The sequence below is a fragment of the Palaemon carinicauda genome, chromosome 3 (assembly GCF_036898095.1).
Source record: "Palaemon carinicauda isolate YSFRI2023 chromosome 3, ASM3689809v2, whole genome shotgun sequence".
Lineage (NCBI taxonomy): Eukaryota > Metazoa > Arthropoda > Malacostraca > Decapoda > Palaemonidae > Palaemon > Palaemon carinicauda.
The window spans coordinates 5,532,692-5,553,712 of NC_090727.1; the positions used below are offsets into that span (position 1 = coordinate 5,532,692).

A 21,021-nucleotide genomic window follows, 5' to 3' on the forward strand; every position below is an offset into this window, starting at 1 on the left:
GTAGTCGCGGAAAATTACTGCCAGAACTTGCCGTCTATTGGTGGGCCTGGCATTGTCGTCGAAGTGGATGAATCCAAGTTTGGGGGGTCGAAATATAACAGAGGTAGGCTTTTGTCTGGTGTGTGGGTGTTCGGTGGCATGGAGCAGGAGCAAAAAAAATGTTTGTGGTCCCTTTGGTGGACCAACCAAGAAATGCCGAGACACTTGTGCCCTTTATACAACGTTATATCAAGGCGGGGAGCGTAATCCACAGTGATTCACGGAAAGGATACAAAGATCTCGCCACTGCGGGGTATGTGCACTTCACTGTGAATCATTCACAAAATTTTGTGGATCCCAAGACAGGTACACATAATCAAAACATCGAAAGACTGTGACAGGAAATCAAGAATTACGGTCTCCGTGGCGGAATTCAAAAAGAATATTTTATTCAATATCTCGTTATGTCTTTATCCGCCAGGTAAAAATTACTAAAATACATATTTTAATGTTCAGTTCCATTTTTTCAATAATTAGCAAGCTAAAATGAGCTTATTTTTCCAGCACAAGAGGTCCGAGTGCTTACATAATTTCCTACTTCAAGCCGCCAAACAGTAGCCCCACTTATTTACGTCTACGTCTAAGACAGGGTCAGTGACAGTTCTTCCTTTGTCAACGGAAAACCCTCAGCCTTCAACCTCCCAAACTTGAGGTAAGGATTTATTTGTGAATTGTGATTTCGTTTTCGTTTGTGTCCGGGAAAACGGTCTGGGGGCTTGCCCCTAGCTAGGGGTCGTGACTTGAGAAGGGGGTCCGGGGGCTTGCCCCCAGTGTGATGGTCTGAACGATCCCCCGGTCTCAGAATTCTCCTTGATAATCTGCGCATGCGCGAACATTACTGGGTAACACTGCATACGAGGTTGGTGTTCTATTTTCCTGTAATGTTAGCGTGCGCAGCTCAACATTACCGCTTGCCAGTACATACGAGCTTGATGTTTTATTTTCATGCGAGCGAAGCCAGCTAATGGTGGAAAAGAACCATTATACACTGTCAAGGAGAATGCCGAGACCGGGGGATCGTTCAGACCGTCACACCGGCTAGGGGCTGTGACCAGGGAAGGTTTGTGAACTGAGAAGGGGCTCCAGGGGGCTTGGTACCACCCCCCTTGGGGTTGTGACCTGGGAACTACGTTAGGTTAGGTGGGTTTGTTAGGTTCTGTACAATTTCACAAATCTCAAATGTTAAATAATCATGTTTAGCCTTTGTCCAGCCACTTATATGATCCATATATTTTTCCAACTGGTTATCTTGTTTTTATTTGCAATACTGACCATTATTATTGCTGTAAATCACTCGGTTATGACATTTCCCCAACCTAAAAACCCCGGTTTCCCATTGGGGTCCCCCTTAAATGTCTTAATATTAGGGGTCCAAAAATTCATGAAGGGGTGGTTTGCCCCAATAATCAAGGTCATGAATGAATAGAACACAAGATAACGAGTACTAAAAATATACAGTTCCTGTATTTGGCTAGAAATTAAAGTATCATATATTTACCCAAATATGACACCGTTTGTAACCTACCACTTTTGGTCATCACTAACTTCATTAGCCTAGTAGGACTGTCTACATACCCTTAGCCAATACTAGTTCGAGTGGCAAATAGTGGTTCCTTGTCCGGCATCACAAAAGAAGTATAAGCTTCACTTTCTTACGCACATTGTTAGTCGAGTCATAAATGCAAGGCACAAATTTCGAGAGCACGCAATAACCAATGATCACATATGTCAATGAAAGAACTTTTTGTGAAATTTCGAATCTTGCCGAAAAAGTCGACATCACGACATGTCACTATTCTTATAGTTACTAATATCGTACCAGGACTTCAAAATTGTCGTACAATAACATTTGATTTCTCTAAGGTTATCGTACTTTTAATCTCATTGCTACTTATTTCCTTTCCTCTCTGGGCTATTCCCTGTTAGACCCCTTGGGCTTATAGTATTTTGCTTTTCAAACTAGGTTTGTAGCTTAAGAAGTAATAATAATAATAATAATAATAATAATAATAATAATAATAATAATAGCCTCTGTACCATGGTCCTCCACTGTCTTGGGTTAGAGTCCTCTTGCTTGAGGGTACACTCGATTATTATTATTATTATCATTACTAACCAAGCTACAACCATAGGCGGAAAAGCGGGATGCTATAAGCCCGTGGACGCCAACAAGGAAATTAGCCCAGTGAGGGAAGGAAATAAGGAAAAACTACAAAATAAATGCTGCTTCGAGCACACTATCCTATTATTTCTTTTCATCTTTTTTAAGTGTTTATATTTCATAAATGAAGGATTATTCAAATGTTGTTACTGTTCTTAAATAATGTAATTTAATTGCTTCTCGTAGTTTATATATTTCCTTATTTCCTTTCCTCACTGGGCTATTTTCCCTGTTTTAGACTTAAAATATTCTGCTTTTCCACCTAGGGTTAGCAAATAATAATAATAATAATAATAATAATAATATACACAAATGGTATTCTATCAAGTGTAGTTTTGGTGAAAATAGCAAAAAAAGGAGACCTGACTGATTGCAATAATCACAGAGGCATTACACTTGCGTCAGTTGTTATGAAAATATATAGTATGCTTAATCTAAAAAATCTGGAGAGAAAGATCGATGAAAAGCTGAGAGATGAACAAGCAAGATTTAGAAAAGGCAGAAGTTGCGCTGACCAAATTTTCATTTTGAGACATTTTATACAGCAATGCGTAGAATATAGAAATCATCTTTTGATGGTATTTGTGGACTATGAATAAGCCTTTGATAGTGTGCGCCGGCCAATTTTGTGGCGAGTCCTGCGTTATCATAGAATTCCTCTTAGATATGTAAATTTGATTAAGTGTGTTCATGATCATAGCAAGTACAAAGTTGATGTTAATGGAGTCTTATCAAATGAATTTTCAGTTAACAGCTGAGTACTCCAATGGAATGTGTTGTCACCTATGCTGTTTATCGTTCTTATGGAATTTGTAATGCGTAGAACACTCAGCGATACCGGAGAAGTATTGGGCTGGATTGGTGATAGGATTTAGCAGACCTAGAGTATGCTGATGATGCTGTTCTTGATAGCAGAACACCACATGATTTACAATGCTTGCTTGCCAGAATATTTGAGATATCCCACGAGGTTGGGCTGAAGATAAATAGAAGAAAGACAGAGAGGATGAGAACAGAGTATGCAATGGTAGATGAAATATCATTAGTAAGAGAAAGGATTAATGGGGTAAAATCATTTAAGCATATCTCCAATACAGGGTCTTTAGAGTTAGAGTTTAGTGAAAGAGTGAAAAAAGCAAATCAGGCTAGAGAGTTATGGGGTCCTTTGACTGACCAGACAGTACTACCTTTGATCCTTCTCTCTGGTTACGGTTCACTTTCCCTCTGCCTACACATACACGGAATAGTCTAGCATATTTTTTTTTTTTTTTTTTACAGATTCACCTCTGTCGTCATACACCTGCCAACACTGAGATACCAAACAATTCTTCTTCACTAAGGGTAGTGAATGGTTTGGTTTGGGCATGCTCTTCGCATTCCCCAAGAGGTTAGTTAACCAAACGTTCAGCTGGGCTCCACAACGCACTAGAAGAGTTGAAAGACCCAGGTCTACATGGCTAAGGACTATGAAGCGCGAAGTAGATGATGAATGGCGAAGTATTGAATTGGAAGCTCAAGATAGAGGAGACTGGCGAAATCTAACCGAGGCCCTTTGCGTCAATAGGCGTAGGAGGAGATGATGATAATGACTTATATAAAGGCTCTCCAGCATTAACCGATTGGTGCCCTACAAATAAGAGCGAATATTGACGTACGGGGATAAATCGAAATCAGATCAGATTCAGGTTGAGGCTTTGCCTTTGCAACGGCGCCTCTGTGTCTTTTAGTTTTGTGTGTTCCTAATTTTCACTAGTTTTTCTCTTTTAATCCAAATTTGTCGTAGTACACTTTTTCAATATTTTCTTCACAAAAAAGGAATTTTCCAACTGTTTGTGCACTATCTTTTTCGTATGGTTGTTAGAGCTCACTGTGTAGTGATTTTTGTATATGACGTATGGGTGTCCTTAGAACGTTTTCCAGAGAAGAAGAAACTTGAAACAAATTATTACATATGAGAGGTTTTATTATAATTCTATAAATTTTTTTAATATCATTTAATTAATCATGATAAATCAATCTACCCTATTTCAAATAAATTACAAAAATTGTACCGCACATTGTAGTGACATGAAAAGGATTTTGTAGTTATTTAAGTATCTGGTGAATTTGGCATATTTGACTAAAGTCACAAAACAAAGTTTTCGAATCGTGAATGGTGAAAGTACAGTCATTTTAATTTCTATTCTCGGACTAGGAATTTGACGTATAAATTTAGTTATGTGAGAATCAGTGACTACACTGATAATCTTAGACTGACTAATAGTGATATAACTATTTACTGGTTGTTACATCACTGCTGTCTTCACATGAGACGTCATGTCAGTCATTTGTCATTATCCTAAGTGAACTTTGTGTCAATCGTTGATGTTCTCAAGGTTAAATGAACATCTCTCAGTTCGTAGGTGGCTATAATCAATACTACCGAATTATGATAAAAAGCTCCCCTTTAATTCAGGCTACCATACAACTTAATACTCTTCATGTGCAAAGGCAACGATCAACAAGGTATTTGATTTCATTGATTTTTTTTTCTTTTTTATTCTTTAAGGTTTCTGCTTATGCAAGGCAGACAGCACCAACATATAGAATATAAATGTCTACCTGTAACACCCTAATTAATGATTGTTTATAGCCTGTTAGCTGATGGGATCCTACCTTACGTAAATGTATTCTATACTGGCACTTGTAATATAAGCTGTAGCTAAGTAAAAAGGTATTTAGTAAGAAATTTAGGTAAATGTCTAGGAGAAGGCCGCACCCGTTTTTCAAGTATTAACGACGAAAAATGGCAAAAAAACAACCAGATTATTGTTGCACAGTGCATAGAAACATGAGGAAATGAATAAAAAAGAAACTAAGACAACTCTTACACACAAAATGTAAGCATAAACCTACTACTACAATTATGGGGGACCCCAGTGGGAAGCGGGGTTTTTGGGTGGGGGGAGGAGGAGAAAAGTGATATTCCGGGGCACTACCGAACCTAATACAACCAACTAACCTACCCTGGGGGGCCTGTACCCCTACCTAGGCCAACTGGGGGGGGGGCTTCGCCCCCCCCCCTGCGACCCCCCCTTAAGGCCACAGTGATTTTCAGGGCACCACCGAACCTAATACACCCACCTAACCTAGCCTAATAGCCCTGTACCCCTTAAGGACACTACCTAACACATCCATCAAACCAAATCCAAAGTGATGGTACTGCTGTATACATCGTTATACTATCACCATTATAATATACTCCATAAATTAATGAAGCTTACCTTAACCTGTTGGTTGATAAAGATGTGCTGCTGCTTTGAGGAAAACGTGAAGCCGTTGCGAAGGTTCCCTGACATGCAGGACAATTCTTATTTTGTAAAATTAAATTGTGTCTCTGGCACAAATCCACTAGTTTTTCAATATAACCCCGAATAAGTAAGAACAATTTCATTGTAACTTAGGAAACAGTCAGGACAAGAAGATGGAATTTCAACTTCTTGTGCAATATCAGATGACGTGCTTGCTACGGCCTCGATGTCTAGGAACGAAATAAAATGGCTGGGTAAGAAAATGTATTGTCGCACTGTGATGGGTAAGAAAATGTATTGTCGCACTGTGATTGGCCAAATGTGAAGACGTCATTGGGAAAGAAAATGTATTGTCGCACTGTGATTGGCCAAATGTGAAGACGTCATAGTGGACTAGTTTGTCTGCGGATTATAGTGGTTACAGGGCTCATTTGAGCAAAAATAAGACACAGTCAACAATAACAACAGACTTAGAAAAATCTGAGAGGAAGACAAGAGTAGCGTGAGTTTGATCGTCGATATTTCGACTATTATTGATTTTCACTAAATTATCTCATTGGTATACCATTATATACATACATTCCTACATATTCTAGTAAAAATAAATTGAATATCAGTGATATCTTCATGCGGCCCTCTCCTAGACATTAACCGAAATGTATATGTTAGTAAGAGAAAAAGTGAAATTCCATGGAAAATTGGTGTTAAGTGATGATTTAAAATTATTGTTGAAGTATTAGATGGAATGAGTATTACTCTAGGCCTGCTGTATAGTTGAAAGTAACCTAACGTAGGCAAATTATTGATTGATTTTATATGCTCCGTTCTGAAAAGCTTTGGTAAAAAAAATTTTTTGCGTCCCATTTGTACAGTTTTTGAACGATTTTGTTGTCTTTTTGTATCGAAAATTAATTGGTTTTGATTAAGGGCTAATTTTTCTTCTTTTCAGCAGCAAGATTATTAAAAAGTCTGACGTTTTTCTCATTGAAAAGACGAGTTTCATTCCCGTTTTCTATGCTAACTATATTTGTCATTATGCAAAATTTGTAAGGAAATAGATGGGTATTATCGTAGCCTAAGGTATCCCCACCTAACAAAGTCGGTGAAAATATAGAATGGTGCAATAAATGGTTTGTAGAAAATAAAACTGGTTTTTAATGTATTTTGTAGAGTTTTGAACGATTTTGATAATTAGTGGTGGAAATCCATAGTTATTGAGTTAGGGTAGGTCAACTACCATAACTGAAAAGCTATGTCCTTGTGATAGGTATCGTCATCAATTACGTTCGAAACAACTTAAAATATAATTTACTTGCCTAATTGTATTTAAATTAACTTTTTATAACTGTTTCCGTCAGTCATCGTCATAAAAGTACAGTAATCATAATAAAAGTTACTTTAATCAAAACCGATGCTGGCCGATGTGGTAACGTTCCTGACTGGTGAACGCCAGACGGGGGTTCGATTCCCGCTCATACTCTTTAGTTCCTTTGGTTGCTGCAATCTCACCATCCTTGTGAGATAAGGATGGGGGTTTTGGGGGAGCCTATAGGTCTGTCTGCTAAGTCATCTTCAGCCATTGCCTGGTCCTCCTTGGTCCTAGCTTCAGTGGAGAGAGGGCTTGGGCGCTGATCATTTGGATATGCGGTCAGTCTCTAGGTCATTGTCCTACTTGAAAGGGCAATGTCACTGTCTCTTGCCACTGCCATTCATGAGTAGCCTTTAAACCTGAAAACAGTAGTGAAACTCTGTCAAAACACGAGCTTATGTTTGCCAGGACTTCCAGACGCATAGAAAACGAGGATTTCCATCCCATTTTTTTGAGTCGTTTGTAAGTGTTCAATCATTGTACAGTATTCCAAATACCTCTTACTTAATTGAGCTAATGATTTATTGATTTTTACTCTGCCGTATGCTCGCTTCGCTCGTGATTAAACATTATCTCACAGCTCCTATGTTCTGGCAAGCGGAACATAATTCACTACACATGTTAGCCCCGTGGACATGGAATTTGGTGTTAATTATCAATTTTCAATATTAATCTTACCCGATGATCATGTAGCTGTCAACTCTGTTGCCCGACAGAAATCTACGGTCGGGATACGCCAGCGATCGCTATACAGGTGGGGGTGTACACAACAGCGCCATCTGTGAGCAGGTACTCAAGTACTTCTTGTCAACAAGAACTCAATTTTTCCTCTGTCGTGCCACCGGCTAGACCTACTTGGATACGCTGTTGATTCTGGAGTTATTGTTCACGATTTGGTGATGTATTTGCTCTAGAGTTTAGCCTTCGCTATTCAGGATGCTTTATCATTAGCTTAGCAAGCTTTTGGAATTAATTTGATTTCATTATGGTGACGAAGAGAGTATGGACTCTCTTTCACTTTTAATGGCCGACCCTTCCCTTAGACGGAAGTGTTGGTGTCGAAGAGAGTATAGACTCTCTTTCACTTTTTATGACCCACCCTTCCCTTAGACGGAAGTGTGTTTAGGTTTTTGGTAATTTTGCTTAACAAAGTTATAGATTTATTTTATATCTCTCCGCCATTTATAGGCCTCTTCGATTAACTTTCCATTTATTATAAACTTATAAAAATTAATTTTTATGTTTGTTTATATGCGACCTTTCCTTATAGTAGGCGGTCCTTACTTGGAACCGAAGTTAATTAACATTGAGCCCGTCATATCGTTTTTCCTGTTAAGAATTTATGCTATTTTAATTTTAATGTTTTTGAAAGAATTTCTTTGATAGTCTCGTACTGTTTTCAAAGTTGAACTAACGTTTTGTTTAGTCTCCGCAGTTGTTGACGTTCAGAACGTTCAACTTGCGCTCTATCGTTACGATAGAGAGAGAGTATTTCACGGTTTCACGTTGCAGTAAGAGTAAACCGATTCTAGCGTTTCGTTCATTCTTTCTTAGCTTAAATGGTTTTAATTCTAATAAAGGAACTTTTTATTTGGGAAACCTTTCAGTTTTTTTCCTTTAACAAATAATATGTTTTAACGATATATATTGGGCTCATCTCTCAGGTTCTAAGTCAAGAGAGAGAGAGATAGAGACGGAGGGAGAGAGAGGAGGATAAACGTTTCGTTCAAGCGGGTAACGTTGTTCTCGTTTTTTTTTGCTCTTCACCCTAGTCGCTATAGGGGAAGAAGGTAAAACGTTTCTAGAGTTTTATTCTTGTTCCCAGGCTTTATGCGGTGAGAGTTTTTAAACGTAGTTTATTTGATCTAGTGTTTAGTCTCTTTTCCAGCCACTGAATTCTTTATCTTTCATTATGTTTTTCTGTTACATTGTAATACTGTTTTCGCAATTACTACCTTTTAATGAAGGATAGGATTGAGTGTTTCAGGTACAAACCACTTAAAGTTTCGAGTTCAGTGAAATAAGTGCAAACAGAAAATCAAAAGTGATAAAGTGATATGCGCAAAGTGTTACAGTGTTGCGTTCGAGGGTTCGTCTGTTCGTGCCAGTTGTTCACCTAGTCCGATACCTCTTACAAGCTCCCAAGCCCAGGGGAGAAGTAATGTCGAAGGACTTATGGGTTCCACAGGCCTTGATCGACGAACAGACGTTTCCCTCCGTGGTTTCGGGTGTATCTACACACGTTGCCGACGTGATCACCCCACCCACACAAAGACGAGAGAGCCCATTTATTCCTCGTCTGCGGAAGAGGTTTCTCGCAGAAACCATGGACCAAATCTTGCAGCTTTTAAGTGCAAGTCGGTCCCTTCCGCGCAAGTCCAACGGCCTAGGTGTAGCCACTGGGTCAGTTCGGACTCGCTGCAGTACGACAACTGCACACCTCCCAAGAGAGGCAAGGTGGTACCGCAACAGGCAGTAACTCCGTCTGTTGCCGCACCAGCTGTTTTAGACCCTCAGTCACAACGGACAGTAGCTCCGTTTGTTGTTGTCTTTCATAGACCCTAGTGGTCCATGCTGCAGACTATACAGTCTCAGCTTGCTCCTTCATGCAGGAGTATCATGCTGGAAGGTTGACAATGCACCTGTTAACCTACAACCGCCGAGGTTGTGCGCTCAGCAGATACTGCGGCTGCCTGCTCCCACCCTCCACCTGTGAGAGCTCCACCACCGATGCGCAGTCCACCCTGCCAGACGCATGTTCTTGCTGCACCATCTGCTAACATGCGTGAGCTACCGCATCAGCAGTGGGAAGGTTCTGTAGAGCTGCCGGGTTCCAGCACTATGCGGCATTCTCCGCAGCCCATGCAGCATGCTCTGCATACCTTACAGCATGCTCCGCATACCATGCAGCATGAGCCGCATACCTTACAGCATGCTCCGCATACCATACCGCATGCTCCTCAACCCACCGCAGCCCCTCCCACGCACCAGCACTCTGCTTTTGTTTGCTCTCACACTCTTGTTGTGAGAGCTCCTCCACCCATGCACAGTCAACCCTGCCAGATGTATGATGACTCCCACACACAGAGCACTCCTTTGCCGTGCGTGAGCTACCACAAGCTGCCGTGTTTTGACACGGTGTGTCAGCCTCCGCAACACACTGTGGTTACCGCCACTCGCCAGCAGCAAACTAGTCAGTCAGGAGTTGAGGCTTCCCCACACAACTTTGGTTGTTGCCAACTCACAAACTGTCATACAGTTACATGACGTTGCCTTCTGGTCTGCTACTTATACACCAGTGCTGTATGTCCTCACGCTCCTGTTGTGGTTGACAGTTCAGTTTTTGACAGTTCACAGACTGTCAAGCAGTTTCATAACGTTGCCTTCTGGTCTGCTGCTTTTGCACCAGTGAAACCCTCACTGAGAGAACCTAGCTTTTCTCGGATATGGTTCCTGTAGATGAGAAAGTGCTGTTCTCCCTCCTTCTGATATTCCCTTGAGGACTCTGTCTTTTGGAGAGGAGCCTTAAGCTGCTTAGCCTCCTATGGACTTTTATTTAAGCATAACATGCTTCCAGGGAGGGTAAATGGTTCCGCTTCAGTCGCTAACCCCGTCTGTTGCCACACCTGCTCCCATAGACCTTGGGCTTTGTTGCAAGACATGCAGTCCAAGCTTAGTCCTTGATAGAGGATTTTTTACGGAGAAGACCCTTCTTGCCAACGACCTTCCTACCGGTTGGTTGTACGCCCTGTTGACGCTGAGGTATCCTACTCACGTCCGCCAGTTGAGATGGTTCCTCCACCGGTGCGACCCAGTGTGGGTTGCCAGTCGCACGTTGATGTTATGCTACTATCGGAGGTGGTTGTGGACGTTCAGTGTGTCACTGGGAAGACGTTCAACAACCAGCAGAGGTGACTTGTTGTGACGCAGTGCGGCAACCTCAGCAACCCGATAAGGGGTTGTCTGTACTACCCAGACAGTCTAGACAGTTTCGGGTTGTCGCTGTACTTCCTCGCTTCCCCATGGTTGACAGTTCACAGACTGTGCAGCAGTACCATGATCTTGTGTCCGGCTCCGTCACGCATCCACCAGTGCGACCGGATTCAGCGAGTCAGACGTTGCCCACTCCGTTACCGTTTCCTCATCAGTTTCGGATGAGGAACCCTCTGATGAGGACATGGCTGAACAAGAAGATCAATCCCCAGCCCTGCTATCCATCCAGAAGATGCTGAAGAGGGAATACGGCCCTGTCAGGCTGTGGATGAGTCTGGTTAGGACACTGTCATCCGTGGTGCATTTGGTGTCACTTGGAAGACTACACCTCCGTCCTCTTCGGTTTCATCTAGCTCTTCACTGGAAAAGGACAAGACGCTAGAAGCGGTCTCGATCCCGGTTTCCGGAAGATAAGTCTGGTCTAACCTGAGGAAAGGACTTTATCAACCTTTTATAGGGTCTTCCCCTGACTGTTCAGACTCCCAACCACGTTCTCTTCTCAGACGCATCGGACGTAGGCTGGGGTGCGACCTTAGGCGGTAGGGAATGCTCGGGATTATGGAACTCGCGTCAAAGGACAATGCATTTTAACTGCAAGAAGCTTCTGGCAGTCAGTCTGACCTGGAAAAGCTTCAGGTCTCTCCTTCAAGACAAAGTAATGGAGGTCAACACGGACAACTCCCTGCTTTGATGTTCATCTCCTAGCAAGGAGGGACCTACTCTCTGACATGGTGCGAGTTCGCTAGTGACCTCCTCTCCTGTTCAACAGGTCTAGACTTTTCACTAGTAACAATTTCTTCCAAGGCAACTTGAATGTCTTAGCAGTTTGTCTCAGTAGGAAGGGACAATAATTCCAACATATTGGACCCTCCACAGAGATGTATGCAAGAGACTTTGGGTCACCTGGGGCCATCCAACCATAGATCTCTTCGCAACCTCGATGTCCAAGAGGCTCTCAACAGACCCAGCAGTGGTTCTTTTAGATGCCTTTCTACTAGATTAGTCTCATCTAGATCTATATGCATTCCCTCCGTTCTAGTTTGTCAACAAGGTACTGCAGAAGTTCGCCTCTCACGTTGGGACAAAGTTGACACTAGTTGCTTCCCTCTGGCCCGCGAGAGAATAACTTACCGAGGTACTTCGATGGCTAGTAGACGTTCCCAGAACTCTTCCCCTAAGGGTGGACCTGCTACGTCTGCCACGCGTAAGAAGGTACTCCAAGGCCTCCACGCTCTTCGTCTCACTGCCTTCAGAGTATCGAAAGACTCTCGAGAACTAGAGGTTTTTCGAAGGAGGCAACCAGAGCGATTGTTAGAGCAAGGAGAACATCCACCCTTAGAGTCTACCAATCGAAGTGGGGAATCTTCCTAAACTGGTGCAAGTCAGTATCCGTATCCTCGACCAGTACCTCTGTAACTCAAATAGCTGACTTCCTCTTATATCTGAGAAAAGAGCGATCTCTTTCAGCTCCCACTTTCAAGGGTTACAGAAGCATGTTGGCATCAGTCTTCCGTCACAGAGGCTTAGATCTTTTTAACAATAAAGATCTACAGGACCTCCTTAAGTCTTTTGAGACCACGAAGGAGAGTCGTTTGGTTACACCTGGTTGGAATTTAGACGTGGTTCTAAGATTCCTTATGTTAGACAGGTTCGAACCACTTCAATCAGCCTCCCTGAAAGATCTCACCTTTAAGACTCTTTTCCTGATATGCTTTACCAGCTAAAAGAGTCAGTGAGATTCATGCCTTCAGCAAGAACATCGGATTTTCATCCGAAACGGCTACATGTTCTACATCTTGGTTTTCTAGCCAAACATGAGCTGCCTTCTCGGCCTTGACCAATATCGTTCGTTATTCCAAACTTATCGATATGGTTGGAAAGGAACTAGAAAGAGTATTATGTCCTGTAGAGCTCTTAAGTTCTATTTTAAAAACCTTTATGAGGCCCGTCTGAAGCTTTATGGTGTTCAGTTAAGAATTCATCTTTGCCTATGTCAGAGAATTCTTTATCCTATTATTTTCAGACTGTTAATACGAGAAGCTCATTCCCTTCTGAATGAGGAAGACCAAGCTTGGCTGAAGGTAAGGACACACGAAGTTAGAGCTATCACAACTTCCGTGACCTTTTAATAAAATAGATCTCTGCAAAATATTTTCGACGCAACCTTTTGGAAAAGCTATCAGTGTTCGCGTCTTTTATCTTAAGAATGTCCAGTCTCTTTACGAGAACTGCTACACTCTGGGACCATTCGTAGCAACGAGTGCAGTAGTGGTGGGGGCTCCACCACTACAATTCCCTAATTCCAGAACCTTTTTAATCTTTCTCTTGAAATATTTCTGGGTTGTCCGGAAGGCTAAGAAGCCTTCTGCATCCTGGTTGATTTGGCGGGTGGTCAAATTATTTCTTGAGAAGCGCCTAGATTAGAGGTTGTGATGAGGTCCTTTAGTATGGGTTGCAGCCCTTAATACTTCAGCACCTAGGAGTCGCTCAGCATCCTAAGAGGATCGCTAGGCTCAGTAAGGAAGACGTACTTAAAAAGGCAGAGTAATGGTTCAAGTCGACTTCCTTACCAGGTACTTATTTATTTTATGTTTGTTATTTTGAATAACGGCTAAAATAAGATACGGGATACTTAGCTTCTTTGTTAACATGTATGCTGGTCTCCACCCACCACCCTGGGTGTGAATCAGCTACATGATCATCGGGTAAGATTAATATTGAAAAATGTTATTTTCATTAGTAAAATAAATTTTTGAATATACTTACCCGATGATCATGAATTTAAGGACCCGCCCTTCCTCCCCATAGAGAACCAGTGGACCGAGGAGAAAATTGAGTTCTTGTTGACAAGAAGTACTTGAGTACCTGCTCACAGATGGCGCTGTTGTGTACACCCCCACCTGTATAGCGATCGCTGGCGTATCCCGACCGTAGATTTCTGTCGGGCAACAGAGTTGACAGCTACATGATCATCGGGTAAGTATATTAAAAAATTTATTTTACTAATGAAAATAACATTTATACAAACTTAAAGGGGTGAATACGCACTTAACAAAGGGGTGATTGTAGCTTTGCTCTCCAGCATTTATTGGAACATGGATTTGGCTTTCAATTCCAATGATTAGACTAAATATTTCAAATCTATGTTTTTACCGTAACCTTTTATTTTGAACAGGATCAATAAAATTAGAGCAATTGCATATTTCTATATTGAAAATAAATAACAAAGAGATTCAAATTATAAAACGTTGGGCCCTTTATTTTGTTCGAACAAGTCACCTATGGCAGAAGCACCACTTATCAGTGGTTTTGAACTACCGGTTTGAAGAACGCTTACAATGATGTGGTATGATGACAAAAGGAGTAGAACGAGTAGTTATTCATTATTAAAATCTGTAACCTTGTTAATAGAGGTTTCTGCTAGTAGTATATGGTTTTCAAAATACTGTATTTGCAAAAGTCTATTCAATTATGACTCAATGTCCTAACTGATATTGCACCATTCTTTAATTGTGACGCACAAAGTAGAATGATGTACCTTTTACTAGGGTCAGAGTAATGCCCCCCCCCCCTTTGTCCTATGATAACACAATTTTTTTTTATAATAAGCACATTATTTGAATATTCAGTAAATTTATATGAAAACACGGGGCAATATTTCTGAGAGGAAAAAACTTATTCCTTCAGGAAGTGATGTGCTTTCAACGAATTTGAACTTTTTCACAGCAAATAAGCTGTTGTACTGTTTTGGGCCCCCATTCCCGAGGGACACGGGTAGGAATTTGTGATTTGAGTATGCGAAAACAGGAAAAAGCATGATTATTTAACACATTAGATTTGTAAGAGGGTACAGAACCTAATAAACCCACCTAACCTAACCTAGGGGTTCCCAGGTTACAACACCTACTCAGGGGTTAAGCCCCCTCCCTCCCAACCCACCTTCCCAGGTCACATCCCATAGCTGGGGCAATCCCCCTGACCACCCTTCCCAGGTCACAACCCCTAGCCAGGGGCAAGCCCTTGGTCACAAAACTGGATTATTTAAGGGGATCGTCTGCCATACAAGCTAAAATCGGCAAGTATCATTGGATTTCTATAGTTTTACCATATCTTGTTTGTATTACTACTCTGCTGATTCTCTACAAATATTATTGAAATTGCACCATAAATGTATTTTTTATGAATAAAAATTGAAAAAATATGAATTAAATTTTTTCATTTTTTTCTCAAACAATACGGCATTGAATTACATATTATTTGTCATGCTTAATTCTATTTTGGAGTGTGAAAATATTAGTCAGGATTTTTTTCTATATTCTTTTTATTTAATTTTATTGGTATTTATATTTTCTCTTTTTTTAAACTTTGAAAAATTGCTTAAATTTCCAATAACCTGACAATTATTATAATTCCTCAGACCAGATTTGTTGCATTTTATTCCTCTTTTCAATGATATCTTTCTCTATAATTGAACAATAAATAAGTAAGGAAAATGTACGTAAGTAAGAATAAGTATGTTTTTGAGTTATGACCTCCCAAAGATTTGCTGTAAATTTTTGCTTTTTTTTCTTAAGAAAATCAAGATAACATTATTATGATAACCTTAACATTGTACTTCTATTGTTTATTCCTACATGAAGGCTCCCTAAACGAGACATTTAAACACTGAGTTTACCAATACACTTGGTGTAAGGATGTCATGAGTTGCCATTGGCCTATCATTGTTGCCAGAGTTTTAGATAGAATGTTCCAGCTTTTTACTCTATTTCATGTTTTCCTCCCTTTTTTGTTGTTATTGTTGTTGCTTTCTGTTTCCTTTTTGTTCCTCTCTATTTACATTTTGTTCTCTCTTTGACCTTGGGTAACATTGGCCTTGCTATAAAGTGCACAAGGACATTGTGAAACACAATGTACATACGAAATGCAAGTAAACAAATACACATGCAACGTAATTTCTATACAGTAGGCTCTCGCCATACGACATTAATCCGTTCCGGAGTTGGTATTGTATGGTGAAAATGTCGTAAGGTGGGCAATAGAATAGCTAATGCGTGCAAAACCCCAGGTAAAAACATTGAAAATTAGTATGTAACAAAATAGTATAGTAAGCACTGTACTACAGTATACTTATATATAATATACATGTACTGTACAGTATATAATTAAATAACATTACAGGATAAATAAAAATTATGTACTGTACAGTACTGTAAAAGAAAAATTAAATTTTATTTACCTTTGGAGTGACGTGACTTGAGCTGGTAGTGGGTGGAGGCAGAGGGGGGAGGAGACGGTAGATATCAAAACGTGTCAATGCTAATTATGTTATGTACACATAATGATAAATTTTTGTTCCGTAACCGAAATGCAAACCACGCTATTTAAATAGGGTATTACTTTCAGCGTAGCTGAAATGACGAGCCATTAGAATTTTAACGAGTGTTTATTACCCCCTCGCTAGTTAGCGAGAGGGTAGGGGAGGGGTAGCTAGCTACCCCTCTCCCCCCACACACCGGTGAACTAGTTCACTTTGCTTTTGGCTCGGGTGATGAGCAGACGTGTCTGCTCCCACCCTCGCTTTGACAGCCATTAATGCTTTTTGTCTTTTACTTATTTTTTCTTATACTTAATATATATGTAAACATTCTTTATGTTTATGTATATATTTGTGTATAGAAATAGAGTAAGTTTCCTTTTCAGTGTTTGTGCTGTGTGTGTAGTGTTCGACATCGTCACCGGCGTAGTGCCAGGCCACCACGGTTTCTCATCATGGGGTGCGGCCTCTCCCTTGGTCCTTCGGTCGTTCCTTCGGCTTTCAATATTCGGCTGCCGTGGGGAATCGTCATCGCTGGACTTTATTCATTCACATGTTTTATTCGCTGTTCCTCCTTTACTACGGGGAACTTGGATTCTCAGCGACGGGAATGTGGGAGTTTAGATTGACTATGGTCTCTGTCTCTACTCGAGGTCGTTCACCTTTTACTACTACTACGTACTATTACGGAAGCTTCTTTCCTGTGCGGGTTGGGTTGCTTTTCCGTTTATTTGTCTCAATTATTTTTACTGAAATCTAATTGTATTTTTTAACTTGTCAGCATTCTGGGAGAACACTTCCCTTCGGGGGTCAGTAGTTCTTACTATTTGTGATCATTCTTAGATGAATTACATGATTATAATTCTGTTTGTTCCGTAACCGAAATACAAACCACGCTATTTACATTGGGTTTACCTTTCGGCGTAGCTGAAATGACGAGCCAATAGTTTTTAACGAGGGTTAACTACCCCCGCGCTAGTTAGCGGGGGTAGGGGAAGGGATAGCTTGCTGTCCCTCCCCCCCCCCCACACACTGGTGATTTGCCTCACTTCACTTTTGGCTCCGGCGATGAACAGACGTGTCTGTCCATCGTCCTTGTTGACAGCCTTTAATCTTTTTCTGCTTTTTCTTTCAGTTTGTGTGTGTGTGTTAGAAGGTGACCACCTTTATTGTTCGCTATGCGCAAGTGCCCTGGAATTGCCGGCCGCCCTTGTGGTACTTTTATGTCGGCCGTGGACACTGATCCTCACAGCCTTTGCCCGCAGTGTCGAGGCCGACGGTGTGATCAGGAGAATACGTGTAGTGAGTGCAGGGAGTGGTCTGCCTCCCAGTGGGAGAGGTTTGGCCGCCAGCGTAAGAAGAAGTCCAAGAGAGACCGTACTCCTCCCGGGGTTGCCTTGAAGGAGGAAGGTTCTCGGGACTCTTCTTTCGCCGCCCAAACCTTCTCCGAAGCTCCCCCTCGTTCGGCTCCTAAGGAGAGTCGGCCGAGTGGGAGCGCAGGCCTTAGTTCTGTTTCCCGACCTTGGGTTGGGGGAGAGGGCGTCGCCTCCCATAGCGGGGCGGTTCCTCCTCCTCCTCCGGGGGAGGTTATTGATGAATCTTTGTCTAACGATGATCTTTTTCAGATTTGGGCTTCCCTGGGGCTTAAGGGCCTGCCCTCCCGGGTAGCCCTGATTGACCTTGTCCAGTTAGGGGCTGCTGTTAAGCAGTCGCCGATGATAGCAGAGGTAGATCCTCTGTCTATCGTCGACGTCGTGGTGAAGGAGGCTTCCGACGGGGCGGGTCAATCCTCTGCAAGTGCAGTTGTGGATGTTGGTGCTGATGGCTCTCCTCCCCCTTCCGTACATCCTTTGAAGGGGAAGGGAGTCCTGCGGGCTCTTCTGCTGTCCAGCTTCCCTCTAAGGGGAGTGCTTTGACTGAGACTCCCCTTCGGAGGATTGATGGTCCTGATGATCTTCCTCGTGGCCGCCTTCACCGTAAGGCTCACCGTCCGCTGCGTCGCAAGGGCCTCCCGTCTCCTTATAAGGGTGCTAAGAGGCGCCTTTTTGGATCTTCTCCTTCTTCCTCCGAAGGGGACTCTCCTCGCCGTAAACAGCCTGCAGCTCCAGCTTCCTTAGACCTCTCTGGGGATCGGTCTCCTACGCCTTCTAGACCTTCAACTTCTGGGGCAGATGTTCAGCAACCTGACCTCGTCACCCGACGGGCAACGGTCCCTTCGGGGCAAAGGGATTCTTCCCTTGCGCGTGCAGTGTCAGCGCACAGGCGCTCTCCTGCTCGTCAGCGATCTCCTGTTCGCCAGCGATCTCCTGTTCGCCAGCGCTCTCCTGATGATCGCCCCTCTTCTCGCCAGCGCTCGCCTGAGGACATCCTTCAACCTGTTGTTCCTGTTGAGCGCCCAGCGCGCCAGCGTTCCCCTGCTCGCCTTTCTGCAGTGTTAGCGCACAGGCGCTCTCCTGCTCGTCAGCGCTCTCCTGTTCGTCAGCGCTCTTCTGAGGACCATCCCCCCACTGCTCGCCAGCGCTCCCCTGTGGTCTCCGAATATCCTGCAGTTCCTGTTGTGCGCCCCGCGCGCCATCAGTCTCCTGAGCGCCCTCGCGATCCTCAGCTTGTTCCTGCACAACATCGCTCGCGTTCTCCAGCGCGTGTTTCTAAAACGCACGTGCGCCCACGCGCCTCCTGTTCCTGTACCTGTTCGTGAACGTTCGCCTTTGCGCCCCGCGCCGACTGTTCCCTCACAGGATTCCACGCATCGCCCTCTTGCTCGCCAGCAATCACCAGCTTGCCAGCGATCACAGACGATTCAACAATCGCCTGCTCGTCAGCGTTCTCCTGCGCGTCAGCGATCACCTGAACATCGGCGATCTCCAGATCGCCCGCGTGACCTATCGCCTGCGTGCAAGCGTTCTCCAACGCGCCGTCGCCAGAAGATCTGGAAGGACATGGGTCGCCCTCGTGCAGTCGTTTGCCTACGCGATCTACGCGCTATCGCTCGCCAACGCGATCTACGCGCTATCGCTCGCCAACGTGTCACCATGCGCCAACGCACCATCGCTCGCCTGCGCGCCAGCGTTCACCAGCACACCACCGATCGCCTGATCTCAATCGCTCTCCCACGCGCTACAGGTCTCCTGACCAACGTCGTCAGCGATCTTCTGAGCGTTCTCGCTCGCCCGTGCGTCATCACGCTCCCTCGCCGACGCGCCAATGCGTTCGTTCCCCGTCTCGCCCACGCGCTCGTTCGCCTGTACAGTGAACCCACGTTTATCGCGGTAGATAGGTTCCAGACCCGACCGCGATAGGTGAAAATCCGCGAAGTAGTGACACCATATTTACCTATTTATTTAACATGTATATTCAGACTTTTAAAACCTTCCCTTGTACGTATTACTGTTAAAAAACTACCCTTTAATGTACAGAACACTTAATGCATGTACTGTACTACAGTACCCTAAACTAAAACAGGCACAAATATTAAAAGCGATTTTATATCATGCGTTTCCTAAACACGCCAAAAAGCACGATAAAAAATGGCAACCAATGTTTTGTTTACGTTTATCTCTGATCATAATGAAGAAACAAACGCATTTACACATCTGTGTATAGGTTAGTTTTTGCATCGATTATATTGATTATTCAGTACAGTATGTTGATTTTGTTATTACCTACCAATGTTTTACTTAATTTTTCTTAGGACTTCCAAATGAAATGTTTTTGTTTATGACACCGCCTGAAACGACGGCGTCATAAAGTACGCTCAGTAAACAAACGAAGGCATTTAACGCGCATGATGAAAGTGATAAATAATGATATTACAGTAAAAGCTTTTAGAAAATATGTTATTACAAATATTATTTACCGTATCTATATAAAATCATACATACGTAGCATAGCAGGAAAACAATTTACGAAAGAGAGAGAGAGAGAGAGAGATAGATAAAGAGAGAGAGAGAGAGAGAGAGTAGAGAGAGAGAGAGAGAGAGAGAGAGAGAGAGAGAGAGAGAGAGTTGTTTTACGTACGTAAATGTAAATTTTAAACAAAAAAAAATAGCCACATTTCATATAAAATAGGTTATTACAAATATTTTACTGTATCATATTACAGTAGTCTGTATAATACTGTAAAGATCAGTACAGTATGTTGTTGTTATAGTCGTGGCGATGAAATTCTCACGAAACAAAAACACGGCATTCCATTACAACAGCTGATTTTATTCTCTCTCTCTCTCTCTCTCTCTCTCTCTCTCTCTCTCTCTCTCTCTCTCTCTCTCTCTCGCTCTCTCTTCCTCTCTCTCTCTCTCCTCTCTCTCTCTCTCTCTCTCTCTCTCTCTCTTCGTGTCATACAATACTTACATATAGATGAAGAAACTAAAATTAGTTTTCTTAGTGTCAATTAAATACGAAACGAAAAAATTATGCCGAGTTTACATCCATTTCAATAGTTGCTAAAAATACGGAATCCGATTTCATCAGCAAACCACTATTTTTTGGGAAACATCATTTTATTCTAGAAAATTGCTACTCTTTAAATAGTTAATTGCATATTAAGAAAGCGTGTACTTTTGTTTTTAAATTTCGGGTGTGTTTTAAAAATCGAGTATTGTTGACTTCTTTTTGTTTTACTTTTGGCTGTGATTAGATAAGCTGACGTCTAGCTGCCGCTCTTGAGAGTGTACGAATACACTAACAAAGTATCGTTTATACCATTTCTTAACTTATTCAAACCGTCTACAGTGTACAGTTGATATTACATAAGCACCAATGTGTTATAACCTATAAAATTTTTTTGTTTGTTACATTTAAAACAATCACACTCTCTATCTCTCTCTCTCTCTCTCTCTCTGTGGGCTACTTTTCA

The 21,021-nt window shown here is 42.3% G+C and overlaps 2 long non-coding RNA genes across 2 annotated transcripts in view; one reads left to right on the top strand and one right to left on the bottom strand.

Annotated features, from left to right (window-relative positions):
- LOC137636693 (uncharacterized) overlaps positions 1-1,798 on the bottom strand; it is a 338,848-nt gene extending 337,050 nt beyond the window's left edge. Inside the window, exon 1 of the long non-coding RNA XR_011043191.1 lies at positions 1,615-1,798. This is a non-coding gene — a long non-coding RNA (uncharacterized lncRNA). The remainder of the gene's footprint in view (positions 1-1,614) is intronic.
- Positions 1,799-4,361: 2,563 nt separating this feature from the next.
- Positions 4,362-21,021, top strand: part of LOC137636704 (uncharacterized) — a 293,085-nt gene continuing 276,425 nt past the window's right edge. The window contains exon 1 of the long non-coding RNA XR_011043193.1: positions 4,362-4,705. This is a non-coding gene — a long non-coding RNA (uncharacterized lncRNA). The remainder of the gene's footprint in view (positions 4,706-21,021) is intronic.